Genomic DNA, 10,906 nt, shown 5'->3' on the forward strand with positions numbered 1-10,906 from the left:
GCCTCCTCAATGAAGAGCACTGAAACATGGGCGCTGATCCAGGGACGGTTCAGAGAACTATTGAATGTGAATATTGCCAAGCCAAAGGAGGGTGAGGACGAGGGCCAAGGAGCGCTCGCATCCAAAAATTGGCTGGATGGAAGAAATCTTGCTCCTTCAGTGCGAGGGCAATGGCAATGGCAGTGATGGGAAGAGTCTTCGTCGACTGAAGGGCGTGAGGACCCACCATGGGAGGTGCCTCGACGGCTGAGCATTCGCTGTCGAGGCCGGACCATGACTGCAGGGCCGAACAGAGTCTCTATGTCTGAAGCCGAAATGGAGCTCAAAGCAGAATTGGATCCCAGAACAGCCAAGGAAAGACCAAACACAGGCGGGGGAGTAGACCAAACAGATGGGCAAGGATCCTGTAGAAAAGCAGAAAGACAAATGCTTGGAGCGACCAGTAGTGCCAGAGGCGGCAGTAAAAAATGGAGCAGAGCCTGAATCCGCATTGTGAATCCCATGCTGCAACCATATATCATGCACCCACCTTTGCCTCGAGGCGCTCCCGCCATTACTGTGGCATTCATGGGAGCCGAGGAGCATAGCCCAGCTTCGCATGCTGAGGTGAACGGAGCATTAATGCTCGTCTGCCGTGTGCTTTTATTTCCAATCCCATGTCGCTTAGCCTCTCCCTTCCCCATGTGAAAACAACACTTCTAAGCATGGCAGGCACCCATCTCCTCAAGCACCCCCTATTAAACATGTAGCAAAAATTTAATATTAATATTAATTAATATATCATTATAATAATTAGCTTTTAGGTTAGAATATATAAATATATTATAAGTATAAAATGTTTTAATTATAATAATTAATATTAGGACTTTAATATAATTTATTAGATTTAGAAATATTGTAGAAGATAAATCAATTATTGGCTTTTCTTTGTATTGGTCTTAAATATTATTATTCAAATCAAATTCAATAATACTAGTCTAGATTCATCTTAACTTTGGATTTGTCTACCATTGAAAAGGATCAAACCTCTTGTGACTTTAAAAGAAGTTTTCATGTCAAGATATTTAATCCCTCTGCGCCCTTCGTAGATCCTAATTTAAGATAGATCTTAGCTAGTTTTATTATTAATTATAATTATACATATAATTATTAATTTTATATTTTATTTTATTTTATGTAATTTGAGCGTGTCAAAATATTTTATTAATAATTGTCATTGTGAATATTTTATTTTTATTTTAATTTGACCTAGCTCACATGTAAAAGTTTACAAACATTTACACCATTATAATATTTCTCCCATACTTTTTGTTTTTAAATTTAATTTAAAAAATATTATAAAATTAAAATATTTATAAAATATTTTATTGTAACAAAACCTATTTAGAAGTTAATAACATTCTTGGTATAATGGCCTCAATATTCATGGTTAAGAATCTTGTTATATTGTAAGTATTACATTTTTATGTGCTTATTAATTAGATTTAAATATGTTACCAAATCAATATTTTAATTTCTATAGTAAAATAATTTTGATTTATAAAAAAAATTATGTTAAATATTTTAATGTGATATATAAAAACAAGATTAAAGGAAGAAAGAAAATTTCTTAAATTAAATTAGTCGATGATGATAATAATTATGGAATGTTCCTAGTGGTTGAAGCCTTGAAAAGTACATGGAGACTCATTAGAGCACAAAGAACTCCTAGAACAACATTGTTATAGATATCTCTAGCCAACAGAGTTAGATAGCCTAAAAGTAATGGCACAACCAAAATACAAAGAAGAAAGTACATTATTTAAGTTCCAAGAAATATGAAAATGGCTCTTCTATCTTATTTATCAATTTTTTAAATATTCTAAAAAAACAATTTTTTTTTAATTATTTCCAAAATAAATAAATATGAAAATGTCACTTCCATCTCGTGCTACTTGGGATTAAACACATCCAACAAAACAGGGAAGAACATGTATTAACATATTGAAGATAGAAAGAAAATCAATTAATCTACATTAAAAAAGGCTTCATTTTCATTTATCACATGAAACTAATGATACCAAAACTTAGTATTAGTGTATATATATTGTCTTTATATCTTTTATTATTAAAATATAGATCGATCCAGTTTACCTATGTAACCATATTATATCCCTACTATGAAATTATTTAACAATGTAACCATATTATATCCCCAAGAAAATTCCAAATGGTTACCTCTTATTTTCTCATCATAGAGTCTCCCAAAAATTGCAACTTAGTCCATAGTCAATTAATCTACCACCATCATAAATAAACTGATATGTCAAGAACTGAATCGGCAACCCACTCGCTTGTCCATTGGACAGAAAAAGGTCAATATGTAATGTATTTAAGATAAGTAAGCTTGTCCATTGGTTCAGAATGCACTTGGCCGAAAAGGCACATGAGAAAAGGTTCCACTTGGACGCTTTTCACTTTCATGATAAGGAAAATGAATTATGGACGGGCACTTGTGCGGATAAAATATAGGGGCAGCCACGAGATAAGTTATTAAACCTAAAATAGCGAATCAGGAACTAAAGTCAAAGACAGGCGTGCAAGCTTTCATTTTCTAATCCTGCAGTTCATATCACGTCACCAACAACAAGAAGCTTTTGCTCAGGCTAGGGAATCACAAAATTCTAGGAATTAAATTTGGTTCAAATGCATATGCCCATTCCAATCAGTAAAACGCAGCACACATGTACAGAATATGTTCTAAAAACGAACATGCACGAGGGCCGGTTAGAGCATTAGAGTTTCGGATTTGTCATTGTAGGCAAATGGACCACTAGAGCTCCGCATTTGGGTTAGTAGGCAAATAGGTGGTAAGATGCTTTTCTATGACTAATTATGAAAAATAATCTTCACCGTTGTTTTTTTTTTTCCTAATTATTGGAGGGCATAAGGATTCTCTTGTTTCGGAGAGAGGGTAGAGAATCATTATGTATGAGATTTTTTTTTAATTATATAAGAGTGTATATATCAATTTGATATTTATTTTAGATTTAATTTGGATTTATTATCTTAAAAAATACATATTATATTGATAGCTTTCTTTATTGATTGTTAAAGTTGTTTTTTAATCTGAGAGTATGATAAAATGAAATTGAAATTATTCATAATATAGAAAGTAAATGTTATGTTCAAAAACATTAAAATACTATTAAATAGATTGTTGTTGCAAAGTGTTAGCTTGTTTGGTTTTCATTTTGCAGGAGTGTGGTCCAGGCATGATGAGTGTGGTTTTTTTATCAATGTTGAATAAGGAAAAGTCCATGTTTATTAGGTTTTTCGAAAGAGGTGTGATTATTTTGTTGATTTTGTCAACATTTTCAAGAACTTTGCCACACATATGATTAACTCTTGTTGTGTGTATGTCATGTTCATGAGGACTCTTCCCACTAAGATTTTTATGTGCTAGTGCAGATTGACTATTTGCTTCTAGAAAACCATAATAAATGAAAAGGACTAGAGAAACTACATGACGAACAAAAATGAAGGGTAATAGAGGAGATTAAAAGAGATACTAGGAAGAGGCAAGAGATTAAATCAAAGGAAAAATTAAACCCCTTAGGATAATTAAACCCAAAGGGGGAATAATTATCCATAAATCCACAGAACAAGACATAATTCAAAGCACTCACAAGAATTTCTAAAAAATAAATTGAATTCGAGATTGGGCTAGTAAAAACTCCAACCCACAACTATTGAAGATATTGTGAGTTGGTCTAGAAGCTGGCATGATCCGCTTGAAAAGGATTTCACCAAGAAGAAAATCTAGGTGCTCATGCCTTAATAGATATATGGTAAAATTTATCAAAAAGACAACTCCAACCTTCTTCTTTGTTTTCCATGTTCACCTGATTATATGCATGTAGCTACATTCAAGCCTTAGAAATTGTTCCTCATCTGGTCACCTCTCAACATAATTTATTTGTCTATCAACATTTCCTACCATAATGAATAACAAATTTTGTACATAGTTCAAGATGTGAGCTAAGTGTAGCCTCCTGAGGGTTTGCATGAGCTCTGCTATCCTACAAATTTCCTAAGATTCCTTTTCTTGCTTCTCATTATTCATTCTACAATCCTGCATGCAGGCTTCCATATGGAAGGTAGCTTTCTTTCCTTTTTATCACCTATGGCTCTCATCACATGTTTGGGTGAGTTGCCAGCCCTCTGTACCATCCATGGGGATTATGATTTTGGTATGTTATTTCATGATAGGATACCTTGAGTTTTTGTGGGATGGGTTGATTTCAGGTGGTGTCCAAAACTTCCCCATCATATTTTAAGCTTGAATTAGTGAGTTTATTCGCAAGTTTATTTCTATTTTGGGTGGAAGTAGTAATTTTAACTACTTTCCCTATTATTCTTTCTAGACTCGATAATATCCTCTATGTCTTGGTAACTTTCACTAGATTTGGGGCATTTTGGATTTTTTATTAGTATTGCGATAATAGTCTTAGAGTCCCTTCCGATTATAAAATTTTGGAAATTTAATCAATTGACTATAGTTAGCCCTTTCTCCAATCCATACAAATTTGATGCAATGTTATTATTGTTTTGAATTTCTTTTAGATAGATATGAACACTCTTTCCTTTCTCATTTCAGAAAAAAACTCCTCTTTAACTAGCTAACCTCGGATTACCTTTCGAGGCTTCATCAAAGTTTAGTTTTAGTTATCCTTAAAGAGGGGGAAGCCATTTATTTGGAATGGAATAACGAATAGGAAGAACATGAATTTGATTAGAATAAGCAGATTGCTTCTATCTCAAGAGTTTGAGTATGTTGGACTCTCTTATAGAGCACTCCGAGTCGTGGGTTTTCCATGAAGGTATTAGAATATATTTCGTTACTTTCCCATTATTAAGTGTGAAATAGTATTTAGATACATGAATTTATCATTGAATATTCTTATGTTGTGCTCCTTCCCTACTTCCCATGTAATGAATTCTACGAAATGTTTTTGGCTCTATTTCTTATGATATTTTTGAATGGCGTTAATTTCCATTCTTCAATTTGAGGTTGTATGCTATTCTTTTTCTATCATTTTGTCTGAATATTATTGTTAGAATGTCCCATAATTCTAAATAAATTTGATATTCATTTAAAATATTTTCAACTATTTCTACGTTTGTTGTGCATAGGTAACAATGCATTGGACCTTGAAACCCTGTTTTTTTGTAGCTTATACCAAGTTAGTGTTTATTGGACAAGAACAACCATACAAATATCTTTATTTTGGGCTAGATTGTTTCTTTCCATTGTTTTCTCCATCTATTTTCTCCATTCTTCTATATTGTTCATTGCAAGGATATTATATAGTTCCTTTATATTTAACATTTCTTTATGATTGTGCCCCCATCAATGGATATCATTCCCATTATATATTTTAATCTTCCCAGACACTAGCTCTTTCTCTAAGGTCTACTCGGATGTGTTGCTGATGTTGTGCGGCCATTACATGTTATTTCCCCATTGCCTCGATTTTTGTTGTACCTATGGTTGCACCTAGTAGTGCTTAGATAATGTTTTTACTTGTAGTTTCATGTTGACCTTGATATCATCCATGTCTCCCCCTTCCTCAAGTTTGAATCACTGTTACCAAGAGTCTTCCTGGAAGAGAGAAAAGTTGTCATCCGTAATTTACTAGAAACTATGAGCCTAAATGAGGTGTTTGTTTCTCCATGCTTGGTTCCATAGATGTGATCCTATTATTTGTCCTTATAATCATATTAATTGATTTATGGATCATACCTAGCTTTCCATATTTTAATCCATTGGGCCACTAGATTTTTAATCCATTTCCACCACATCTTGGCTCCCAAAGATTGGTTGAGAATTTATGGGTATCTCAGACCCAAACCACCTGTAAACTTTGGTTGACATAACTTTTCCCATGCTACTAGACCCATTTTTATTTCTTTCTTTTCTCCTTCCCATAAGAAGGATCTTTGCATTTTTTTGATGTTTTGAATGACAAAGTTGGTTCTATGAAGGGCTAAGAGGAGCTACACAATAATGGAATAAACCATAAATTTGTGAAGGATTAATCTACCAAAAAGGTTTAAAGATTTAAAAGTATAGATTTTTTTTTCCATAATCTGTAACAGTTCATCCCAAACATTGAATATAAGGGTATTTTTAGCTCGAGCTGGTCCTAAGTATTTGGAAAAAAGGGAGAATTGTAGAATGCCAATAATTCTACAAATATTGATATGAATTGTAGGGGAGTGTTGAAGAAAATTATTTTGGATTTAACCAAATTGATGTTAGTGCTCGAAGCATTGGAAAAATCAATGAGAGTAGACTAGAGGGCCCTGGTTTCCTTAACAATTGGTTGATGCATTAATAGAGCATCATCAACAAATTGTTGGTTATTAGAGGGTAGATTGGCAGGCCTAGCGGGTAGTCCTTTTAAAGAAGCCTCAAAGACTACATGTTTAAAATATACTCAAGGATAGTCTACGATGACAAGGAGGAGGTAGGGAGGGAGAGGATCCCCTTTTTTGAGGCCACGAGATGGATTAAAAGTAGCAAAGGGGATCAATTGAGTAAGATTTAAAATAATACATTTGTTATCAGATGCATTACCCATGAAATCCATGTTTCAACAAAGAAATAAGATTTCAACATGTGATATATAAATTTCCAACTGACCTCATCGAAATCTTTTGACATATTAAGTTTTATGACCATATCTTTTGACATATTAAGTTTTATGACCATATCCGTTCATGGGCTATAAGAATACTATTGAAAATTTTCCTTCCCTATAAATAGCCAACCTATTCTTGAGAGATTGATGTTAGGAGAACAAGACTCATTCTATTAGTGATGGCTTTTGAGATTATTTTATAAATTACATTGCAAAGCATTATAGATCTAAAATTTGCAGGGATTTCAACTTGGAATTTTTTTGGGACAAGTTCAATGAAGGTTGTGTCTCATGCCATGAGAAATGTTGATAATTTACTTGAATATTCAATTATTTACACCATATCCTTATCTATAATCTTCTAACACTCCTAAATAATTATGTAGTGAATCCATCTAACCCCAAGCCTTTTTTTTATGAATTCCCATCACCACTTCTTGCATCTATATTGGAGTGACTTCTCTCATTGGCATATCATTCTTTTCTTCAGTAATCACTTTGGGTATGTGTTCATTTATCTTCGTAATAGCTGGTCTTCTATCCCTTACATGTTCTTTTAAAATATCTTGGAAATATTTCTTTAGCTCCAAATTAGTTTCCTCATGGCTCTCTATTTTTAAGTTTTGAGAATTATTGAGGTCGAACATTCTATTTTGTTTCTTGTGATGAATCATTGAACTGTCGAAGAATTTAGTTTTTTTTCACCATATTCCAACCATTGTCCTCTTGAATTTTTCTTCCAAATAATTTCCTCTTGCTTTAGTTGCTTTTCATGCTTGATTTGAGTGATGGATTATTTGTGCTCTAATTCTTCATATCCTCCCTTATTTATAATTTCTGCTATATATTTTCCATTTCTTTCTCAAATTTGTACTTTTCTTCATGTATATTTCCAAATTCTAGAATATTACATTCCTTTGCTTTTTGTTTTTATGAACTTAAATTTATGTTGGAATTGATACATGATGTTTCCTTCTGTGGTATTTTCTTCACTTCACCATTTTGCAATGTCTTTCTTGAAAGAAGGGTGCCTCATTCAAAAGGCCTAAAAAATGAAAGGTTTATTTCATGGCATTCCTCTCCAGCCTATGAGGAGTTTTATGAATCAATGATCTGAACAATAACATAGTAAAATTGAGGCTTAAAAGTTGAGTGCATAGAGGAAAAGGTTTTTTTTAAGTAAGTGTCTATCAAGTCAGGAAGAAACTTGAGAGGAGCACCCAATTGTTTCAAATGTAGATTTCGTTGTTGGTTTCTTGGTCCACTAATTTTGAGTGCCACTAAATTCTATAAACAACTCTGAATGTTCATCCAATCTTCCAATTCCTCCTTTTTTTCTTGTAGATATCTGATCATGTTGAAGTCCCCTCCTATTATCTAGTGATTATCCCTCAATATTTTTTCCATACTTTGAAGACTGAAAATGAAGGATTTTTTCCCTGAGTGGAGTTGGGCCATACACAATGGTGATGAATCCCACTTTTGTGGATCTTAATAATTGAAATCTTGTTATTATACATTTTTGAGTAGCTAGAGAGTCTAACAGTGTTATATTGTCAAGATTTCAAGGTATGGATATGCCTCTTATGCTCCACAAGAATCATCTATTATAGTTTAACAATTTCTCGAAATGGTTTTGGATATATATATATTTTTTAAATTTTCATAGGGCATTTAGTTTCTTGTAGCATGACAATATTAGGATTTTCATGTTTTATTTTTATTTTGAAGGAGTCTCTTTTTGGTTTTTCCATTAAGACCCATAATTTTGAATAATGTTATCTTCATTGTGTGAGGAAGGAGGCTAGAATACATTTTTCATCAAAACCACTCTACCCATATTTACTAAATATTCTCCCATTTCCTATATTAGTTGTTTGTTTGTCTTTTTTCCACTATTTTTATCTTTTTTCCTCCCTTTTGAATGTCCCTTATTAATGATTCTTTTTACTCCTAAAGAAATATATGATTATTTCGAGGAGTTACCTAGTGTCTTCTTATTTTCCCTTTTTTGGAATTTGAGATAAGATCTGGTAATTAGCTATAGCTTTTCTTCTCGTATGATAGATGGATCCCTTGATTTCCATTACAACAATATTATTTGTAGATCCACGTTTCTTAGATCTACATCCTCCTTCTCTTCTGTATTTGGTTTGTCTTGATTCTTCTTTTCCATTAGTATATATTTTATATTACACTGATCCTTTGATTTTTCTTCTTGGTTTTCCTTATATTCTTATGAATGTTCATGGACATTTACTTGGCCACTATATTTTCTCTCTTTTCCCTCCTTCTATTGGGGGATATCTTCCTTTATTGGAAACACTGGGTAATGATTGGTGCTTATTCCTCCTGAAATTGATGGGTATGTGATTCCTCTTCTTGTTGCTTTCTTTCTATTTGATACCTTAATAAATCCTTCTCGACCCTTCTATTGTTCCATATGTAAAAAAATTTGGGATTGATTGTAAGGGAATTCCCTAAATAGGTGGCCATACTAATCGCATTTCCTACATTTGAAAGGAATTTACTCATACCCTATGGGTTGGTCCCATATTTCATGCTGATAATTAATTTATGTGTTTGCTAGGAGGGATTTTGTTAGATCTAGGTATATGCACAATCTCGTCTATGATGTATATCTACCAAGTTTTGTAGGTTATGATACCATGATGAAAGACCTAATAACATTTCCAATATCCTCCAATATGTCTTCTTCCTATAATTCCTATGGCAGTGAATATGGGTGGATACATACCAATTCCGAATTGTTTAATGTGTAATTATCATCATCATAATTTAATTTTATGTCATGTATTACATGCAAATTTTGTGTTATTTAAGATGGAGTATGTTTGTATCTTTTACATTTTTTAATGTAATATTATTGTACCGAGAGTAGCAAGGTTCTTTAAAACTCAACATGGAGAGGAATTGTCCCATAATGTTACATCGATTTTAGCCAAAGTAGTGAGGTGCTCTGCAATCTGGTATAGATCCATGCTAACCCCAGATCTATCAAGATCAAAGATGTATCAATTTACTTGATGTGAAAACCTCTTTTATAGTGTAAAACTTGAAGAAAGGTTTACACCTTGAGATATTTGATTCTTCATGTGCTAGATATATCTCAAATTAACACACACACACACACACAATGTGTCAACTATATGTTGAGCATGGATGGCATTTTTAGTGACCCCTACATAGATATGGGAACATTGTGAACTCTCATGGCATGCAACACCAATGTTTTTTCACTCCACAGGTTTTCCTAACATGGAATTAATTAAACTTGGACTACAACTACTCTTTATTTAATTAAGTGTGTGTGGAATATGTATAAAACTACCTCATTTACCACTTCATAATTTGTAATTCATCACATGTCATACAAACACAATAGTACACGTGTATAGTTAAACATATGGAGTGGGAGGATCACCGACATAATACCCAAATATATATAATTTTGACAAATATTACATCAAATAACCCACTAACATATAATATAGGAAACCCAAGCCAAACCATACAAGAGAGGCCTTCCCTGGCCAACTCCAATATAAACCTCTAATTTGGTTCCCTCTAAAACAACAAAATACCAAATTCTTCACAAACCTCAAATTTTGGCCAACCACCAAATTTTAGCTTGAATTTCAAATTTCAACCCAAACAACAAATTTCAGCCTGAATTCCAAATTTCAACCCAATCACCAAATTTCGGCATGAATTCCAAATTTCAACCCAAACACCAAATTTCAGCCTATCCATAGAAAACCAAATTTCTGGGTGACAGAAAATGTGAAAATTTGTTCTAAGTGTCAAACACCAATTTTATGAGTGATATGAAACACCAAATTTTTGTCCCTCTGTCTAGAAACCACCTAAAGGGGAGAGACATGTTTCACAACTAGTCACGATAAACTATAGTTTTCATGTGTTCTTTTTTGGTGACACGATTATTCCCTCCTTTAGACCTCATATTGGACTTTGATTAGTTCGTATGACCTCTACCCTATCCAAATTTTGAACCCTACTATTTTCCTTCCTAACCCCTTTCTTGGTTATGTGTCTTATCCATCCCATTGTCTTGGCTATATATATGAAGTGCCACATGCCTTTCCCAACTAGAATAGGTTGCAACCTTCTATTTGGTTGAATCTATATCTCCCTATCCAACATATCATCTGCCCATCACATGGATACATGCCATTCTA

The sequence above is a fragment of the Pinus tabuliformis genome, chromosome 2_2, assembly GCF_031772625.1.
Source record: "Pinus tabuliformis cultivar Carrire ecotype Pingquan chromosome 2_2, CPIR1, whole genome shotgun sequence".
Taxonomy (NCBI): domain Eukaryota; kingdom Viridiplantae; phylum Streptophyta; class Pinopsida; order Pinales; family Pinaceae; genus Pinus; species Pinus tabuliformis.